Source organism: Buteo buteo, chromosome 1, assembly GCF_964188355.1.
Source record: "Buteo buteo chromosome 1, bButBut1.hap1.1, whole genome shotgun sequence".
Taxonomy (NCBI): Eukaryota; Metazoa; Chordata; class Aves; order Accipitriformes; family Accipitridae; genus Buteo; species Buteo buteo.
In genome coordinates this window covers 33,939,992-33,961,595 of record NC_134171.1, presented here as the reverse complement: position 1 = coordinate 33,961,595, position 21,604 = coordinate 33,939,992, and the positions used below count along the sequence as shown (strand labels likewise).

The following is a 21,604-nucleotide window of genomic DNA, read 5'->3' as shown; positions in this document are numbered from 1 at the left end:
CCTGCGTTTTTCAGCGCTCCCGCTCCCTCGTTTGGGACGGCGGCAGTGGGCACGGCGGGGCCGGCCAGCCACCTCCCGCGGAGGCCCGGGGCGGGAGGCAGCGCGTCCCGGCCCGGCCAGGGCCCCGCCGGGGGAATGCGGCCCGTCCTGACCTGCCGCTCCCCCGGGCGGATCATTTACCCCGGGCCGGGCCGCCGGGCTCGAAGGCAGCGGCCCGGCCCTCCAGCACCCGCGGGTCTCGAGCCTGCTCGCCCCGCGCGCGTCCGTGAACGCGCTTCGCAAAAGCCATCACGGGGGGCTGCCGTCGTCGCCGGCGGCGGTTCTGCGCTAGCCCACCTCGCCTGGCTGGAGCAAGGTCGCCGTGACCACCTGCCCCGGCCCGCCTGCGGGGAGGGACCTTTCCCCCGCTCCGCCGGGCCCCGCTCCGCCAGGAAAGGCGCCGGCACCGCCGACAACCCCCAGGAGGGCCGACGGGCTCCCCGGGCGCCGCGGCGAGATCCTCCTCCTCGCTCCCGCGCGGTATTTTTAGTCACTGACCCAGTTCCCCCGCTCGGCTACCTGCGCCTCCCTCACCGCCCGCCGCAGCGCAGGGCAGCGCAGCGCAGCGCGGCCCGGCCCGGCCCGGCCCGGCCCCCCCCTCCCCTCCCCTCCGCGCCGGGGCCGGCGGCAGCCCCCGCGCCCCCGCCGACAAAAGCACCGCCCAGGGGCGGCCCGGCTTCGCGGCCCGGCGCCAGGTGAGGCGAGCGGAGCGCGGGGGCCCGCTGCGGGGCAGGTGCGGCCGGGTGCGCGGTGGCGGCGCCGGCGCCTCGCTCGGGACGGGCCGATCCGTGCCCGGGAGGGGGCGCGGAGCCGCTGGTGAGGCGGCGGAGGGGCGCAGACCGGGACGGCGGCAGCCGCGCACGTCGCCGCCGGCTGCGGCGGCCGCGAGGAGCGGGCGGGCCGGCCGCGGGGGGCGGCGGGGACGGCGGCGGGGGCGCCTCGGGGTCGGGGTCGGAGGGGCGCGCCGCGGTGCCGGCGGCAAGCGCGGCCGCGGCGCGGCGGTTCGGGGCAGTTCTCTCCTGTGGAACGCAGCTACAAGTGAGGGGTGGCGTGTAAGTGCCGGCGTAAGTACCGACTTCTTTTTTTTTTTTTTTCTTTTTTGTGTAAAAAAGTATTAGTTCCTGCCCCGGTACCGTAGCGCGGGCTTCCCGAGGCGGTGCGCGGGGGCGGCCGGATAACGGGGCTGCCCGGGCGCCGAGGAGCGTGGGCCGGGGACGACTGCCGGCGTGTGCTGCTCTTTTCTTTTCTCTTTTCTTTTTGGCGATTAACCGCCTGCCGCACCGGCGTGTGCTCCGGCAAGGTGTGACTGCGAGCCACGGCCCCGGTAAGGAGCGCAGGTGCAGCCGCAGAGAGGTCCGCTCCCAGGGGCCTTTCCTCGGGGCTGAGGAGTCGAAACTCAGGGGGGCGTTAGTTGTGTCTTGGGTTTTTGGTTGGTTTGGTGTTTTTTTTTTTTTTAATATATATTTAAAGATACAGAAAGTGTACATTGCTGGTGTAGCTTTTTAGCTAGTTGAACACTGAGACCGTGTTTGAAATGCTTAAAATCTGATCGAGCTTGCTCTCGTGCATGTGGACTGCTTTGGTCCTGTAGTAAGAGCACTAACACCCTTGAGGTTTTGAAAGAATATCTTTAATGCTCGCTCCTCCGCTTGCTGCTATTTATATCATGCAAGGTTGGCGAGGAGAGGAGAGCCAGCATTTGAAAAGGACATTGAGCTTAAACTCGATACTATTGTTCCAAGGCCAAGGTGAGAGTGCAGATATTTAAAACAAAGCAAAACAAAAAAAGCCCCAGCAAATGTCCCCCTCAAACAACCCAAGCCTGCGCCCGCCCCATGTTTTTCTACTTTATGATCAAAGCAGAGAACTGAGCATCCCCTTCTTGTTAGGGATATGTAGGTTCTTGCTTCAGACACGGCTCTGACGGTCTGCCACCAGGACTAAGGCTGTGCTTTGGTGGTTTTTTTTGTTAGTTTGGTTTATGCCTGTAATGTGGCGGAGAGTACAGCTGGTTAAACCCCACACCACGGGGTTGTCTCAAAGATGAAGTCTTACACTGTGGCAGATAAATGACTTTCACTTAGGTAAAATGAATCGTTATTGGCAATTGCCTATGCGTTGTAAGGCTGCTAACAGTCTAAAAGTAGCTATAATGTAAAATACTGTTAATACTAACAAATCAGGTGATACCTACACTATTGAATAGACATTCATGGTTAATAATTTTCTTCCTTCTCTTTCTAAATGGACTCAATACACAGTAGTAATTCTCTCTCTAAGGTGAAGAGAGGTAAGCTTTTCATATAATGAAACTTATTTTTTGGAGAGCAGAAAAGCTTTTAACATGCTTGATTCGTATCACTGAGATTTTTCAGAGTGGGTGGTGGTGACCAATGTGATGGAGTTCACTGTCTGGATTACTAAATAAGACAGGTATTAAAAATTGTTTACTCCTTATGACGTGCACCGTGCTTTGGTGGAACGACAGCGATGCATTGTAGCGGCTGGCTCGCGTGACTGTGCCAGCCGCTGGGGCTAGCTTAGTTCTAATGCTAATTATCGTGGGTGAGCAATAGGTTGCTTTTTGAGCTCTGTTTTTATGGAGCGTAATGGTACATGTGGTAGCAAGGTTGTATTTAAAATTCTTGTAGTCATTTTTAAACTACTGCAGAGTTCTGATTTCTGGCTGAGATCAGTCTGCTTCAGAACTGTGGCTAAAATAGTGACAATAATCTGATAACTCTGATGTTAAAACTTTACCTAGCATCATTTTCCATCCAGGGTAAACATGATGCTGTGTGTAAAGATTCCGTAACTTGAAAATACTTGAACAAATGTCAAACTTTTAGTAGCTGGCACCTTAAAATAGATTTCATGGTATCTTTTTCAGAAACTTAGATGCAGTAAATAGCAAGCCTTACTGTTGGATGCATAACTGCTCCTGGTTCTCATGTGTTTTACTTAGTCATGTCTCAGGCATTGATTTCAGTTGTAAGACTAAGTCTGCAAAAATGCAATGTAAAGGCCTTGACAAAGTCAAGATTTGACAGAGTAATGACACTCTAAATGCATTTGGGGCTCCTGTTTCTAACTCTTGCATTTTGTGGTTTCAAACTTTTGTCTGCAATCACATAAGGAAGAAGTGAGGGTTTTTTTTTAGGAAGAGCCAAGATTCTTGCACAGAGGTGGACTGTTAAGAAAATAAGGAGGCTTTTTTTTTTTTTTTTAACTTATAGGACTTAGTGTTGAGCTGAGATCTAATGTGTCAGGTAGCTAATGGTCTCAACAGTCTAGCAAAATAATTACTTAGACTTGTAATAAGAACTGTGGAATGCAGATCCGCCAGCTGATAGGGTGGGACTGATTTTATATATATAAAAATAAAACCATACATACGTTTTTATACATATATATGCATTTTATACATGTATAAATGTATATATATATAAAAATGTGGTATGTTACATATTCATATAAGATGCTAAAGTGTGCCACTGCTGTATTATGATTGTTTGATGTTGAAAGGTACCTATGTGAGCAAAAGTGTCACATGTGGTATGATCTAGCAGAAGCTACTAAAGTGACTGCCTGTCCCAAAGTGCCTGCCTCGGTTTAGACCGTTTTGTTCTCTTAATTCAATTTCATAGTATTTTCTGATTTACTGTTTAATTGGGAAAAATCAAGCCCTTTTAAAGTTGCCTTTATCCCATAATTCAGAGGATTACCTGGTGAGTTTGTGGAATGCTCAGTCTGTGCAGTAGTTTGGAGTTAAAGCTGGACAAGGTTAATGCTCTTTATTCTGCTTTACTTGATTTCTTATGGAAAGGGAAATGAGTTAGTGCTTCTTCCGTGTTTGTGAAGAACTGGCTGTTCTGTGTACAACTGGCTGTTGTACAGTTTCTTTTAAGCAAACATAAAAGTGAGAATGATAACAGCCTAGTTCTTTTTGAGGGAGTACTTGCACTGTGGTGTTTTTTCCTTTTCCTAATTCATGTATGATGTTTTTAGACTCAGCTGTTGCTCTGATAGAGGAGTGGAAGAGTATTTTTCTGCTTTCCTATTTTATCTCTTGTCACACAGATTGTTCCATGGAGTACATTGGCTATGCATAGGTATACTTTATTACTTGGAAAAAACCCCAGTGCTATTTGATAATTTTCTTTGTCCTCTAAGTGACAAAATAATATTAGTCATGAGTCTTAGTTTTCTACATTAGTGGGCTTTTTCGAGTACCAAAAAGTTATGTCAGGACTTAACTTTCTACTGAACAGTATGATTTTCCTTTTTTCCCCATTCCTAGCATGTATATTAACTCCAGTTTTATTTCATTGACTTTTCCTGCCCTTGGATGAATTGGGTGAATCCTTAATGATTCTGGCACTTTTCCACTGAAGTTACTTACCTCAAACTGCTCTAGTTAGTATCCTGTTTAGTTTTTGCATCAGGGAGAACCAAAGCTGCTGTTAGTGGATGGCTGTGATGCGATCTGTGCATCACCAGTTTGTATCAACTCTCCAGTCTCTGTTGTCATTCCTCTTTAGGTGGTTTCTCTACGTCTGCCATTTTGCTTGACTTTATCATAAAATTTATTTTAGCTCTTCCAGCTTACTGAAATCTAAAGGCTAAGTTGCCAATGTGCTCTCAGCAATCTTCAAATATTTATAGATTTCACAATTATTTTTCTTTCTGCAATCTTAAATATCTGTTAAAAAATGGACACTAGCTCATTTCTGCCTTTAATATAAATGTGGATACACCTTACTGTGCAATATGGGAATTCTGCAGGGAAACGAAACTAGTGCACTCAAGGCACTGGGAGTTGAGATGTTGTAACCCGCATTGGGTTTTGATGAACTGGTTCCTACTGCAGACCCCACTGAATGTGCATGTGGTGGTTGTCCTTCTGCTCAGAGTGATGGTGGTCATCAGCTGTACAGCAGACTCTCTGAGGTGGGGTAAAACAATCTGAATGTGTGTGGTGTAGCACTTTATTCTAATGGCTGTTATTCCTAGTATCTCTAATACCTTTTACTGTATACTCTATACTGTCTCTTAACAGGTAGAAACAAGAAAACTTTGCTTTGCAGTTTCCCTGCTGTGTTTGCCCCATTCATGTCAGTGAAGAAGGTGCACAGGCATTTTTTCAAGCAAAAACAGGGCTATTGAAGGAGGAATTTTCATTACTATGAAAAATATGTTTGTAGTTATATTAAGTAACTCTGTTTTCCCCCTGATCTCCTGGCAATGTGTGAGGTCTTCATAGTGTGTCCTGGATTTGTTAGTTTAGTTCGATGATACCAGCTGACATCTGTGAGGTCTGGATGGAGTGACCTGTGAAATGGTGGTCCTTTTTTTCCTTTGTGAGATCAGCTGTAAATCTACACAACTGGCCAAAAAATAAATGCTTTTAGTCATTGTGCTCATGAACAAGTGTGATGTACTTTTGGATGAGTGTGAGTATTTAGTGCTGGGAATATTACAGACTTCTGTTTTGCCTCCATTCATCTCCTGTTGGAGTTGTAGCTGAGGCTATGGGAGAGAGATGCTGACTGGCCGTGTCTGTAGCGTTGAATTGCAGCAGACTGAATAATCTTGTTTGAAGAATTCAGAAAATAGGTGGATTTTGCTGCACCATCATTCCAGGAATGTTTGGGAACTAAGGATGTGTATGCCAGCAGGCAGTCTGATAGAGTTGTGGTGAAGAGTATGGGCTGGTAAATAAAATGCTCTGAAACAAGAATGGCTACAAACTTGTCCATCAGCTATGGTTTGTGTGCCCATTCTCACAATAAACATGATGTTCCTTTTTTATTTTACTTGGTGTTTTACCTGTATGGCCCTAGTGAGTCAAATGCGATTACTCTTACTTGAGAAACCTAAAGGTAAGATAGTTGTAGTATTTCAACACCATGTTGTGAGACCACTTTTAAACTGGAGGTATAAGTGGAAGATGCTGGCTGCTGACACTGGCTTAGGCGTAGCCCACATCCTGTTAATGCCTAGTCTACAAGAGTCATCAGTTCTTGGACAGAGTTTGAGGTGCTTGCTCTTAATATCTGATTTGAATGTTTTCATGGTAGTGAAATACTTTGTTTACTGTCATTACTAGAGATATGAAATACCAGTGATGTGACTTTAAAAGGGAAGCCAGGAAGTGATTGCAGAATACTTTCCCTGAGTTTGCATTTTTCTTTAAAAAATGCTTTAATTTACGGAATTACAAATTGTCTGGGCGGTACCTTTGGAGGTCACTTTTTCCAACCTCCAGATCGAAGTAGGATTACTGCCCATCCTGAAAATCTCTGTAGATGTAGGTTCTGTAACCTGTTTTGGATATTCTAGAAAATAACTTTCTTCAAAGAAAGAAATAACTTGAACTGGGATGGCTGATGAGCCATTTACAGGATTATAGGCAAGGGGTGTTATGGAAGTCAGTTGGCAGTTGTACTCAGTTTTTGGTTTTGGTACTGCACTCTTGCAAATGAAATGCAGAGACCTTCAAGGAAATTGGTCTAAAGTAAACTGTTGATGCCTCTTGCCTCTAAAATTACACTGATCAGATGATTGATCCTGTCACTGTGCAAGCGCCCTAGCTCTTTATTGCCAGTCCAAGTTGCAGGAAGATCGTAGTTCTGCCTGTAGGTGCTGTGCAGTTCTTTGAATACTGGCTCCTGCTGTGAGAAATTCTCATATGCTCCTTTTGAGATTAGTTGCCTCCCCTTTGACCTGCCTGTCCTTTCATCCAGATGAAGCTGTGATGTGTCAGATGTCTTTAGAATTGCTTTTAGCCTGGGGAAAAAGACCCCTGCAAGTTTTCTGGGAAAAATTAGCAGGAAACTTGACTTTTTTTAGTGGTATATGGATAAATGGTGAGAAATTGGAAGACTGCTTTGTGGATATAAGTACAAATAGCTTGATAGATAATTATCCTGCAGAAAAGTGGCATATATACAATGTGTAAACTTGGAAGTCTGTGCAAGCTTTATCTAAAGTTTCTGGAGTTCTGGTAACCTGTGCTGGGTGGTAGTCAGTATCGCTTCCAGTCTGTGAAGCAAAAGCTACATACGTAGCTGGTTGTTACTTGTAAACTGAGTGTCTAGTTTGAGAGAAGTATGAAGGATTGTTTGATTGGAAATTGTCAAAACTGGACATGCTTTTCACTTTGGGTTTGTTTGGGTTTTTTTGGTGTTTTTTTTCTTCTCCTGCTTATTTTATTAATTTTGGTGTCTTGAATTCTGTGTTACTTAGTGTCACTTCTCTGTAGCTGCAGTATTCCATACTGGCGGTTTTCTCACGTCTGTCTTGGCCTTTAAGTTGCTCAATTAAAAAGACAGCTTATGGCAAACTCATTCACTATGAACATTTGGAAGTAACTGGGGTAGGTACTCCTTCTGGGAGATGTTAACCCATAACCGAAACCAATCTGCAGTATGCATCCCAACATTAGGATTATTTATATCAACACTAAAACATTAGTTCACTATTTAAATTACAAATCAACATAAAACTTTCTTTAACAGTATCAGGACACTGTCCTGTTCTTGAATTCCTGTGATGTTCTTTTGAGAAAAATTGGAGAATAACTTGAAATTTGGTTTGAAGGACTTTTAACACTTCTCTCTGCCACAGGCAGTGCTGTTTGGAGGAGTATCATGTAATCTGCAATGATGTCACTTGGAGATTAAACTCTTCTTTTGATGGAGTTTTACCTGTCACAAAGCATGAACTTTCCTGACATCTTCATTACTAGGCTTTATTTAAACACTTGTTAAACCTGCTGATTTGCACTGGTTCTGTGCTTTTCAGAAAACACAGCTTCTAGCGAGTCCTCTTCTATCAATTAAATCAGTTTATAATTTTCCCAGAAACTGGAGTAATTAAATATGATCAAAACTGAACTGTTCCATCTTGATTTGTTGGCCCAGATCTGTCTGAAAGCTGACTTGTGTTGGTAGGTAAGCTGGCAATTAAACAGACTAAAGCTCAAATAAAACCAAAACCCACTAGGGTGAAAGGACAGGTTGTTTGAACAACTAATTCTTACAGCAAGTTGTATGCAGTATGAGAGTTTTCACTTTGTGGAATGTAAAAACAAACTTTTGTTAATGATCTTCTACCTTGGTTCCTGGGTGTATGCATTACCTGCAGCACTGGACTGAAATAGTGAACTTGGTCAGCTGGTCTAAGAAATTAGCACTGAAATTATCCTCTCATACTGTTATTCAGCACAGAGATCTAATCTGGCTTGTTAGACAATCTTTTGCAGAGATTGGACAGTTGCGTTTGGCATGCTTGAGAAATCCTCCCTAGTTGTCTTTAATGCCACGTACAGTTCTTGGTATAAGGCTGAGTGCAATTTGCTACAGGTGTTCCTGTCCTGGTTTTTTGTTTTTTTGTAGGTATGTTGGTTGAAACTAGGTGGTGCTTTGTCTGTCTTTGAATGTGGGCTTCGTGATTCCCTCTGAGAGGCTTGGCAGCTTTTGGTTTTGCAAATGTGCTGGTGTTCAAACCATTACTGCATTGCTGCATGTCTTTTTGGCTCTTCCCCCTGCCTGCCCTGGTTTTTGCTTTGGGGTGAAGAAAAAGAGGAAAAGGAATGCTTGTATTCAACTGCTCCTTTCTACCTTTTGGATATCTGTCATTCTTTCCTGTGTGTACATGAGTATTTCTGACTCATAGCTGAGGCTTTCGATGGTCATGTGGATTCTTTGTTGACACTGACTGTCTAAGCTTGTGAAGAGTTTCACATTGATGCTGTGTCTACTGAGTCCATCTCAACAGTGTTGCATGATGGTGTAAACATCACCTTTGATACTGCTTGTTTATGGCTGTTTGATGCAGGCCACTTCTGGATATACTGGCCTAGTGGTTCTTGGCGTTGTAAGTAGGCTCCGTCTGTTGCAGCACTCACCTGATTTGTGCAGTGGTTATTGCTTTCCTCCCATCAGTAGTCGAGGACCTTAAAACCATTACTCTGTGCTTGACTATTATCTAATCTTGGAAAGTGTTATTGATTGCAATATTCCACTGTTGCAGTACTACCTAATTGCATGGCTTGTCTGCCAGTTTCACCTCTGCAAGACACCCTTAATGCTGACTCGATAGTTCTATTGTATTGTAGATATGTAGAAGATGTCTGTAGAAATGTGGTGCTTCCTGATGCTAGTACTATCTGGACAACTCCCTGTTTCAGATATGCTCTCTACCAGGTATTTGTAACTGGGCAGCTGTCGTGGTTTAACCCCAGCCAGCGACTAAGCACCATGCCGCTGCTCACTTACTTCCCCCCCACCCAGTGGGATGGGGGAGAGAATCAGAAAAAATAGTAAAACTCGTGAGTTAAGAAAGGTTTAATAGAATATAAAAAGAAGAAACTAATAATGATATCGATAACACTAATAAAGTGACAGTAGTAATAATAAAAGGATTGGAATATACAAGTGATGCACAATGCAGTTGCTCACCACTCACTGACTGATGCCGTTAGTTCCTGAGCAGTAATCTCTCCCAGGCCAACTCCCCCCAGTTTATATACTGGGCATGACATCACATGGTATGGAATACACCTTTGGCCACTTTAGGTCAGCTGCCCTGGCTGCGTCCTCTCCCAACTTCTTGTGCCGCTCCAGCTTTCTCGCTGGCTGGGCATCAGAAGCTGAAAAATCCTTGACTTTAGACTAAAATTACTTAGCAACAACTGAAAACATCAGTGTTATCAAAATTCTTCTCATACCTAACTCAAAAACATAGCACTGTATCAGCTACTTGGAAGACAATTAACTCCATCCCAGCTGAAACCAGGATAGCAGCCCATATGGTGTCCGTATCATCTCAGTTGTACTTCAGGTGTAAGTTGGCAGGAGCTAAACTCTACTGCAGATTTCCACTAAAGAGAATGCTATTTTGTATATTTGATTTGCTCCTCATCTAGTAATGCAAGCCAGACTTATGGCACTTTATTCTTTTATCTTTCAAGCAGTGTGGAGCATGAACTGTTTTCATTGTCTGAAATTTCATTCTTTTCAGGTCTGTTTTACCAGCAGCTGCCATCAACAGTGTGAAAGTACTGGAAGAAAAGCAGCTGATATGATTCATGGTTCACAGAGCAGCATGTGTTATTACGTAACATGTGTCTCAACTTAATGAATTTGTTGCCAGCATTGTCTTTCTGAGAAGTACTCTTCCCTCGCATAATATAATACTTATCATGTACTCTTTTGAATGCAGTGAGGGTCATCTTATTTGATGCTCAGTTGCAGGTAATCAGGTTTTTGTCAAGTTTGTATCTACAGGCAGATTGCTGGAGTTCTTCCCTTGCAAGCTTTCCCTAAATGAAAGGAATTCCTAATGGATATTTTGGTCTGGTTGTGTCCTTACTAGTGTCTCAAAGCTACAGATGTCCCCTGTAGTGCATATGTGTTTCCTCTGCTTTGTTTTGTGCTCATAAACAGTTCATAGGACCTGTTCAGGAATTGTTATAGGTGAGTATTATGAAACTGAACTGTCTGGGTGTTGTCTCCTACTATAGTAATATAATCAGCCAGAGCATTGATGCCAGGAGATAATGATGGCTGGTTCTGCAGTCAGCATGGGTTGGTGGCCTTGGGCAGCTGGATGCCTTTAGGCATTTGCGCTCTCAGTATCTGCCTAGAAGGATGACAGAGGCTTGCCAAGCACTTATTTTAGTATGCTTGAATCTGTAGTTGCAGAATGAATGTTCTTGCTCTGCACCAACTCATCTAATGAATAGCTACTTCTTGTACTCATTTGCAGTTGTGCAGAGCACTGCTTCACCTAAAGATTTCTTTGTCCTTTTTAGCTCCTTGATGTTCTAATACCAAGTAGTACAAACCTTGTGAGCTTGACAGTTTCTCAGGAGATAATGAAGTGGATGACCAAAAGCCTTTATAATGTATACTGCTTATGGTAGAGTTTGTTTCTACCTTATTACACAAACACACAGATCAAGATATCTGAGCTGTTTCTGTATGTGGTTAGGACTCATTACATTTCTTTCCTTGCCCTGAACTTATTTGGGTTTGTGTGCTGTGGATTTCATGTAGTAAAGTGTCCTGCTGCTCAGCAAATGGGCTCTGAAGTCAAATACCATAAAGCAAGTCTCTTGTGTCACAAATATCTCATAGGTTTCATAATGGTTGTATTGGGCATAACTGGTATTTATGTGTGCTTCTTTGCTCTAATAGTGCCGCATCTCAACACTTAAGATGTTAGTAGTAAATCTGGTTCCAAATTTCAGCCAGCTTGAGCTGGTGGTTCATTTAATAACTTAATTGCAAGGTCATAATTGAATAGCAGCTGTCTTCAGTTTTCTAGATGATAAGGCTGTATCATTAGACCTTCTGAAGTCTTGCTAAAAGCTGCCTCTACTGAAAGAGGTATTGTAGCTTGAGCCATTACTTTAGCAAGAAAAGTATTGAGCGTGCTTTTTTGTTGTTGTTGGATTGGACTAGTAGCTTCCCTGCTTGCCCTGTAGCTTGTTGGCTGGGTGCTTCAAGGACTAGGCAGTGATGCCTGCCGTATTAGTTGGGGTCTCTGGATTTTTTTTCAGTCTATGGCTTTTTCCACCTGTCCTAGCTTAGCAGTGACCAGTATTATAATTCTTTGCCTGTGTGCCCAACTATCTTTATTGCAGTGTCTCCTCTAAGCTGAACTGTTGGTATCCCAGAGGTCACTGCACTGTTGTGACAGTGTGTAAACCTTACTCTACAGTGATGTGTAGTCACAAACACGTGTTTGTAAAAATCCACTTTTTAGACAAATAAGCGCTGTGGACCCTTGACAGAAATGACCGTAATGTACCCAAAACTGTTTGAGACAGTGAAAGTAATGAACTGCAGTGGTTAGAGCAGCCCTTCTAGCAGAACACTTGACATTTCAGCAGTATAGCTTGGCATGTGGGCACGCCTCCAGCCTTTACTTTCGTGTGGGGTACCCTGTAGGTAAGTTATCATCTAAATATAGTAAGCCTGTATGGTGGGTTCCCCCCCCCCCATGGGCTATTTTCAGTGCGAAGTAAGTGGGAAGGCTTTGTCTTCTACAAGGTCACTCCATTATAGGCTTTCAGGTATTTCCAGTTGTTTAGCTTGCTTATTGAAGACATTGTGGAAGCTGGGTGGGGGACTTTGGGATCAGTCTTTCTGTTCTGTAATGGGATGTGTATCATTGATAAAAGAAGTCTGGTTCTGTAGAGGTCATTCCATAGTATCCACATAAGTTATATTTAGAGCTTGTTTCTATCTGATTGGTGTCAGAGCAAAGCTGCTGTTACAAACTGCTTGCTTATTTATAAACACACAGTGAATGCCAGCTTCCTGTAGAGGGGCAGCCTAGAACTTTGTTCTTAAAAAAATTGTGGGGGAAAAAGGTTCCTAGGGAAAAAAAAAATCAGTTGCAATGTGTTCTTGATGGCTGTTCTGTTTTGCCAACCAATGACTTCATATAAAACTAGTTTTATGCTTGTCAAGTGTAAATACAGCCAGATGCTGTACAGAAGTAGGTTTCTCAATCTCCAGGACTAATCATGGTCTCCAGGTAGCAGAAGGTGGCTTATGAAACAGTTGCAGAAGTAGTGTGCTGGCTCCTTCCCTGCATCTCTTTGGCTGATCTTTTCCCCACCCCCCCTCTTCATTTAAAAATGCAATATTCATTTTCATTCCATTTTGTGCTTAGTTGCGAGTGAACAATTGTAATGGTGCACAAAAGTGGCAGATCCTTGAATCTCTTAAATGTTAATAACCTTTCAGTGAGTGAGGTTTGTTTCCTGATTTTGTTTGATAGAAGCACAGTTTCAGAGGAATCTTAAATGGCAAACTCAACTTCTTTTCTGCCTCAAAATAACATTGAATAACTGAGTAATCATACAACCTATTAAAAAGAGTAAGTATAGCAACCCTGTGCTTGTTCATTCAGCTTTTAGTTGTCTAGTATTTGTTTTGTAAATGTAGATATGAGCTCAGTGTCCTTTTTTTGTTTGGTTTTGGGGTTTTTTTGTTTGTTTGTTTTGATGTTTTGGTTTTTTGTTCTTTTTTTTTTTCTTTTAAGTCTGTGCTGGTTTTGGCTGGGACAGAGTTAATTTTCTTCATAGTAGCTGGTATGGGGCTATGTTTTGGATTTGTGCTGAAAATAGTGTTGGTAACACAGGGCTGTTTTCATTACCGCTGAGCAGTGCTTACACAGAGCCAAGGCCTTTTCTGCTTCTCCCACCACCCCACCAGCGAGGAGGCTGGGGGGGCACAAGAAGATGGGAGGGGACACAGCTGGGACAGCTGACCCCAACTGACCAAAGGGATATTCCAGTCCGTATGATGTCATGCTCAGCATATAAAGCTTGGGGAAGGAGAAGGAAGGGGGGGACACATTCAGAGTGATGGTGTTTGTCTTCCCAAGTCACCATTATGTGTGATGGAGCCCTGCTTTCCTGGAGATGGCTGAACACCTGCCTGCCGATGGGAAGTGGTGAATGAATTCCTTGGTTTGCTTTGCTTGCATGTGCAGCTTTTGCTTTCCCTATTAAACTGTCTTTATCTCAGCCCACGAGTTTTCTCACTTGTACCCTTCTGAGTCTCTCTCCCATCCCACCCGGGTTGGGGGTGGGAGTGAGTGAGCGGCTGTGTGGGGTTTACTTGCTGGCTGGGGTTAAACTATGACAAAGCTGTTGCACTATTATTTTTTTTTCCTTCATTGTCACAGAGAAATTTTTAAAGTTGTAGCTGGGTTTTGATGTAGAATAACCAAAGGAAAACTTGCCTGTGAAATGTTTAAAACTTTCTGACTTTCCTAATGCAAACCAGTAGCATTTTTAAACACAGAAGTTGAATGTGTAGTGCCAGAAGGGGAAAATGCCACATAATATGTGTTTGTCTATGCTTGCAAAGAAAAAAAGTCTGTCACTGAAGCAATTATGAATACTCCAGTAACTTTTCCATGCTCTTCAGCTCTTCCAGAAATCAGTTTCATGAAGTGGCAAAATGCCCTTTGTACTCAACGATACTGCCTGGAGAACAAATTTAATCTCTCTGGAGTAACGGCTGCCTTTCTACAAACCAGTGACTTTGAGGTTAATGTTTAAATATTTAAACAGATTGGCATATTGCCATTTAAGTAGAACAGCATGTGCTTAACTCCAAGTGTCAAACCCTGGGTAGCCAAAAAACCTGAAGTCTATAGGGCAGTGATCTGGTAACTTCAAAGATTACAATTTAAGGCTAATCCTGAACCAGGGTATCCTAAAGAAGGACTATTGATCCAGTTTTCTTATTAAGCTGATGGGAAGGGAATTTTTACAGATGTGGTATCAGGACTTTTTACGGAACTTTTAAGGTTAAATAGGAACACTCATCTGTAGGTCAAAGTACAGTATAAACAAGCTAGTGTAGACTGGTAAAAGATACTGATCTGCATGAAGGAATTTGAAACTAGTTGAAAACTGAGTAACTTGTTAAATTCAGATAACTATTTTTAGTTTTCTTTGGGTTGGAATGCAAGGGTTAAGAAAAGGTTTGGTGAGCGTAAAGCTTATGCTTAATTTGGGACTCTTGGTACTTATGACTTGAAATGGAAAAAATTAAACTAGAAAGCCAAGACCAATTGCAGTGACGTTCTTCAGGTGTCTAGTGCTCTTTACCTTAATCCAGAGGACTGGGTTGCCTGTGTCTGGAAGGGAGGTGGGAACTTCAACCCTCGGATTGCATCTCTAATCTGGTTTTATTCTGACTCTAAGCTTACCAAGAACTCAGCTAAACTCATCTCTCTCGGGGGAGCACTTCCTGCTTCTTGTGCCAGATGATGCAAACCCAAGTTTTCTGCCAAGCATCCCAAGTATTTTCTATTAGTGGCCAGGTCACAGCCATGCTGCATTGGTGACTGGATGTTCTCTGTAGTTGAGGGAATGAAGCAGCATACAAGGCATGCTGAGAGAAGCCTAGTTGGGCAGAGGTAGACAATTTTCTTTCCTCATCCTGCTTTGCTATACAAATCTCATCTTCAAGTGAAACAAGTATGTGAATTTTTCAACATGTGTAGATGTGAAACCTCACACTTCAGAACTCTTAATGAAAATAATTATAAATTCCATAACTTCAAGCCTATGAAATAAATATTTCAGGTTGCAACAACTTCTCAAACAAACTAGTGTTTTGCTTAACTCCGATTAAGTTGTGTGATATTTGTATTTCACCATGGAAGTTAAGTACTCTGGGCCAGTGTTACTTAATGCATGAGCTCGTGTTTGCAGATCCTAAAGAAAGGAATGATTCTGCAAATGGCCAGCACAGAATTAATATGTCACATATTATCATGTGATTTGTGTGGCTTAAAGGGTGGTGCCTAAGTAAATGGTTATGAAATATGTACAGTGCCGAAAAGCATCTTCCTGTCGGCAGCATGAGTGCTACAACTCTAAAACTAGTATGGGCTACTTACTCTTTTCTCTCATCCATGCCAATAGTTGGAGACAAAATTTTATGATAATTTAATGTATTTGGGGATTTCACTATAAATGAAATAAATTTCTACTTAAATAGCTGTTTCACTTGCCACCACAGGAAGGGAAGACAGATGTGCTTTTGGTTGACCAGCCTCTTCATGTCATTTGCTGGTGGTTCAGAGGAAAGAGAAGATCAAACTAAAGAAATCAGAATTTACTTTTGAGTCCTTTATAGTTGGATAGTAAGATGATAATCTGTGTTTCATCCAAGAAGTAAGACAGTAAATACCTCGGCTAGAAAACTTTTAGTTGGAGCTTTACTACAACTTCCTTTTAGGATGAAATTTTTATATCTTACTTAGGAAGAAAAAGACCCTTTTCTAACCCTCACATGTTAAGTTGGATAAAGGAGAACAATGTCTCCAGACTGTCGGCTCAACTCTCAGAAGCTTCTGGTGATCTCTGCCTGGTGCTGCTGTGTGTAAGTGGCTTATTCTTGCAGCACTCTTTAGCATCCTTAGTCAAGGGTAAATACTCTAGCAGTCAAAGCGGTAGGCAAACAATTTGAGAAACCTGTGCAAGAAAGTGTGCAAGTTTAATCAGTTGATGAAATATGAATGGATGGGTCAAACAGAAGATAAATTTGGATCTATGTTGTTCTGAAAGGGACAGGAGAAGGAGGGAGGGTGGTTGGTGATCACTTTTTTGCAAGGAGGTGTTTGGGCCGTATTTAAATAGAGTGAAAGCATGTTAATCTGCATGAGGGAGATTGTCATGAGCAAAGTGGGGAGTAATGAAGCAGAAACATCAGCCCACAGCTCAGTGGTGACTGACCTTAAAGAGCAGCTTTTCAGAAATCCTTTAGGTCATGACCAAGCCATAACAACTTCAAGCAGCGACCCAGGAAGGTCAGGTAATGGTGAGGTGATGGCAGGCTTGGCACAGCAGGGGAGGGATGGCCTGGATGTGCAAGCTTCAGCTGGTGATGTTTTTATTTTGGGGGTGGTGGTAGCCCATGGTTGTTAGGTGGCTTTATTTAATGTATCCTGCTCTGTCCTGTGCACCTGCTGAGCAGCAGCAGGACTTAGCACCCAGTGAAACTCTGAATGGAGAATGCCTGTGGTGCCGAGGGGGAGCTTTTTCAAGCCGAGTATCCTCCTGGTCAATGGATATATACTTACTGCTTTAGTACCTTCTGATTTCTGGTTTTTTGCTCTGAGAGATGATTATAGCCTGCAGACAGCTATTCCTATTTTGCAGGTGCTCAGCTCTCTGCTTTTCTATTAAGTTTCTGGTGCAGTGTATTTTTCTGATGGTAAACACAATGAACTGGGAGCCAGTATTTGAGGCATTGAGATGGGATCTCAATGACAAGCTGTGTAGTGCTGAAGTCTTGGCTCTTCCAGTACTGTCGTCTCCCACTGGTATCTCAGCGGAGCTGTAGTATGCTGTGTGTTAGATGGAGTTTGAAGCCTATTGCTATCCAGGTAACTTTTGCAAGGCTCTTTCAGGAACAGAAAGAGACTTGGATTTGCCAAATTAGTTCATTTGACACCTTGAAGGACTTTAATGCTGCAAAGCTCATTGATAGAGGTTGTCATCTAGGAACGTGTGATAGTTTAAGAGTTGTTTCCCGAGAGCATTTTATTCATTTAGCATCTGTTGCTAAAGGATGTCTTGGTAGTGTAAGAGTTTTCACATATTTCTCTGTAGGAAGAAGAGTTAGTTGATATTCTGTGCCTTCTTTTAGGGATGGTACATTATCAATTCTCATTTATAATCAAAGATAACTGCATCATTTCTTGTAATACTTATGTATCACCAACAGGATGCACATTATGCATTTTTTACCTTAGATTCCTAACTTCTTTTTTTCAGAAGTAATAGAGTTTTGTAAAAAAAAAATTCTTTAATTTTGTGACCTTTTAAGAGACTTCAAGTTGGTTTCATTTCTTATAGCTTGAAAACCCAGTCATTGAACTGAATCAAGTAATGAATGGAAAGTTCTGTTTCTTGTTCAGAAAGAGAAATTATTCTGAAATGTTTAAGTCTCCAACTCTGTGTATCCAAAGCCAGTGGTTTGTCTTTGTTTAAAACATTGTCAGTGAGCACATGCCACTCAAATGTCTTAATTTGAATGATGAATATGTTACAGTGGAGTTTAATACAGCTGTCATAATTTCACATTTAAATTGACTGTGTTAAAATGTATTTGTTTATATTTATTGCAATTCTTTTATACCCCAAGGAAAGAAATACTTAACACTGTTTTACATAGCTAGTGTATCCTAGCTGGCTTTTTTTTTTTTCTTTTACTTTTCCTGCAATGCTGAATTAATTGAGAAGGCTGCAGTAAATAGGCGTAATGGCAAATTACACACTTCTAGGGTAAATCTATGATGTGGTTAAATTAATTGAGTAAAGGAAAGTCTCCAGCTTTTTGGAAGCACCATATTCATCTTTCCTTGCCTGTAGCAGACAGGAGTGGGAGACTGTGGTTTATGTCACTTAAAAAGCGTGAGGGAGAACAGTTAGTTCTGTAGGGCAAAAATGAATAACTGTTTGACGTGTTGCAATATGACTTTTCCAAGCAACTGTGCTTTCCTTGGGCTATCTGAAGGTAGGCTAAGATGAAATTTGTCCAAGCTGCTCTGCAGACTTTTTAATATAAAGTTGTCTTCTATGGTAGCTCTTTTTTGTAATTCGTGATGCACAGGGGAAGGACAGTGGTGGTGGGGGATGGCGACATGGGACACCTGCATGTCTGTGTGTGTTTCTTCTTTGTGACTTGGAGCACAGGGGCAATGTTTTGCCACCCCAGTGCCCGCATGCCGCGAGCTCTGCACACCCAGCTCCTCGTGGAGCCTGGGCAGGCAGCACAGGTGACTGTGCAAAAACTCATGGGCACGGTAACTGCTGTGGAGTAAGTTTGTAGCCTGGCTCTGTATTTGAGTTGTGGTAGCCCACAGCTTTATGGAAATAGCAGTTTGTGTTTTTTTAAGTCTTAAGAGTTCCTCAGTAACAGAAAGGGGAGTTGGACAAATTTATCCTCCTTTTGGTCCAGACCTGGCTGGGCAAACCAGTTAGTTACTTTGTTGAACAGAGCTCTTGTCCACCACTGTAAATAAGGTCTGAAGCATTACAGAAAATATCTCTTTGTAAGCATCATCTGTCAAATCTCTGAACTCCTAGTCAAACCTGCTCTTAGGACATGTTGGAAGCACACAGGGAGCTTTTGATGCAGCGCTGGCAGAGAGTCTAAGGAAAATTCTTCAGCCTGAGCCTTTTATTGCTGCGTGGCTGAACTGATCTCTGAAAGTTGAAATCTCATGAGAGGACTCTGATTCTGGCTTCTATGTTTTTGTTTTGTTTTCTTTTCTTTTCCCCTTAATTTTACTGATTGTTTGTGCTCTGATGTATGCCACTGAGGAGAGCTTTTGATGACTAATCTCACTTAGCCTCAACTTGTCTTTTTTAGAAGGCTTGTGCTTTGACTATGGTAAGTAGTTTGTGGTGTGTCTTTCTTTCCCCCATGCCCTAGTGTAAGATGCTACTGTATTCCAAATAACTTTCCAAATGTATTACTTTGCTTCTGTATTTATGGAATAAACATACTCTTATATGTGGCTCTTACAGTTTATTCTTTGCTCCTTAGGGGATAATAAGATTACTTGTACTTTCTGAAGCTGTTTGCCTAAATGTAGTCCAAAGTAAACCTTTTAGTTGCAAAAATTAAATAGAAGCTGGTAGTCTTTGTGAGGGAGGTTTGGTGACTTCTCTCAAATGATAACCACATACTATCACTGATTTAATGTTCCCTGGTGTTTTAAATTTAACAGCTAAACCAGAAGCATTAGTGGCTTCCACAATTAATGCTAAAAACATGCCAGGCTGGGAGAGAAATGTCAAAAAAACCCCTGCAAGTAGTTTCCAGATGTTGCTGACACATTATTTCCTGGAAGGCTGGTTGATGTGTTGGCAAAACTAGTATAATATGCCATTTTCTATTAAAGTTTGGGAAGAACAATCAAGTTGCTGTTCTTAAAATGGAGAGTCGGGGATGATAAAAGGCCTCTACTTAGTGGCTTTTTTGGTATTCTCAGTATTTGAGATCATCTTTGATCATTGATCTTTGCGTGCTATGGCACTGCTTTTTTGTCTGTTGCTATCTTTAGCTAAGCTAAGATACTAAAACAGGAGTTACCAGTATTTGATTTCTAAATAGAAGGAAAGATCAATGAAACTTTTAAAGGTGGTAGTAGAAATCTAATGTGTTTTCCCCTTAATGGGAGGGAGGGGAAGACCTATATCTAGAATGGGAAAGAATAGGAAATCAATGTTATATTGCAAAATGTATTCAAACCAACACAGTTATTGACTTGAATGTGTTATTAAATTGTAATAAATACTCTGTCTTAATAGACCTGAACTTGTAGGCAGGACTAACTAACCTACAAACAAGCATCCAGTGCTCAGGGATAGAGCTTAACAACAGGGACAGGCAAATCAGTGACTGTTTAAAAAGCTGCAGTTCAGGTGATAGTGGGCTCCCTCCCTCTTGCTGCCATTCTCCTTTGGTGACTCAAGGGCTTTGGGACAAGAAAACAGGTAGCCATGGCTTCACCTTAGCTATGAGCTCTGCTGTGATCTTTACCTTTCTTGCTGAAACAGCTATGCAGGAGGAAAGGCTGGATGTGGCATTCAGACCTGCAGTCTCTGTTAGATAAGAGTAGTAATTATTTCTAAAGAAATCCCAAAGTAGCTTTTGAAGGATTGTAGTGCAATGGTAATATCTTAAATTTATGATGCTATTTCTTAGGTTATCTAACAACCTTTAAGAATAATATCTATTTTCAGTGTCCCCTATTCTAACCCTGAAATGGCAGAGGAGGAAGGGAGGGATTAGTTTTAGTTTCATGCCTGTGTTTCTATACCTCACATCTTCACCTGTGGCTTTCTGTTACCATAGAGTAGGACTGGTAACAACACTTTTCCAAAAAGCTTAAACTTTTTCTTAATAAAATGTCTTTATCTTATTGCCACTGAAAGGTGAAAAGTGCATGCAAGGAAGCATGTGCACGTGGGGAATAGCGTCTAACACACTTAAACAGTCAGAGTGGAAACTGTGGCGGGTGTCAGGAGTGCTACACAGCCAGACAGGGTTAGCCCATAGCACAGTGGGCTAACATCTCCAACCAGAAGGTCTGGAAAAGTGCATTAACCTGAATCTGCTTAGACATTTAATGAAATGAGAACAGTGAAACTGCTGTGGGCTCTGACCTACACCCCTGTCTCTGTGTGAACACAGATATGTTTTTCAAATGGAAAAGGGGAAACTTGTCACAGCTGACTGACGTGCTGCTTTTCATTACTCTCTGAAACTGATCCTTTCCTCAACAGATGGAGTGAAGGAGTGCAGGCTATGGAGGCAGTGATGGGGACTGCTAACTTCGTTTCCCCTACTATGATCTGAGGGAGCGTGGGATCTGAAGTGATCACATAGTACCAATTGCTGCCCAGGAATGGACTTTCACCTGTGGGGAAAAAAAGGAGCAATTGTGTGATCCTTGCACATCTTGTCCTGTTCCTGGTCACCCTACCTTACATGAGGCTGTCTCTGACAACCCATCCAGGTGCTTGGAAAGCAAATGTGCCCACCTGTGCCTTGCAATAGAGGCTTCCTGACTTTCAGCTGTCAGCCTGGCTCTCTGCTTTACCAGTGAGGCTTTAGTTGGTGAAAGCAGGTGGTTTGTATTTGCATCAGCACAGTGGCTGACTTTCGTTCTGTGGCTGTTGCCACTCTAGCACTTAACCAGTATCTGAAAGTCTGCAAGCACCTGCTGCCAGAAGGAGCTAGTGACTGGTATTTCTCTGTATATGTTCTTTCTAAGTAAGTGTGACAGTACTGACATCTTGTTTCTTTCTGAATATGGTAGGTATTAAGTGGAAAGTGGTCTTGTGACTCTCACTCACTTTTTTTTTTTTCCTAGTCAGTAATCTAAAAGTCATCTCTGCTGTTCTGCTCTGGGGGGGGACTCTTATTCAAACATGCTTTTTCAGGAGGGATCTTAATTTTTCTTCCTATGTTGACTAAAACATCTTTTTTCCAGGCATCCATAG

The 21,604-nt window shown here is 42.5% G+C and overlaps 1 protein-coding gene across 3 annotated transcripts in view; it reads left to right on the top strand.

Moving 5' to 3' along the window:
- The first annotated feature begins 1,017 nt into the window (after positions 1–1,017).
- Positions 1,018–21,604, top strand: part of MTUS1 (microtubule associated scaffold protein 1) — a 131,383-nt gene continuing 110,796 nt past the window's right edge. Inside the window, exon 1 of one of the 3 annotated variants that reach the window (XM_075026784.1) lies at positions 1,018–1,103. The gene's annotated coding sequence lies outside the window, so the exon portion shown is untranslated. Of the gene's footprint in view, positions 1,104–15,207; positions 15,966–21,604 lie in introns of those variants that run through there. The other 2 variants (XM_075026823.1, XM_075026792.1) reach the window with 2 other exon arrangements.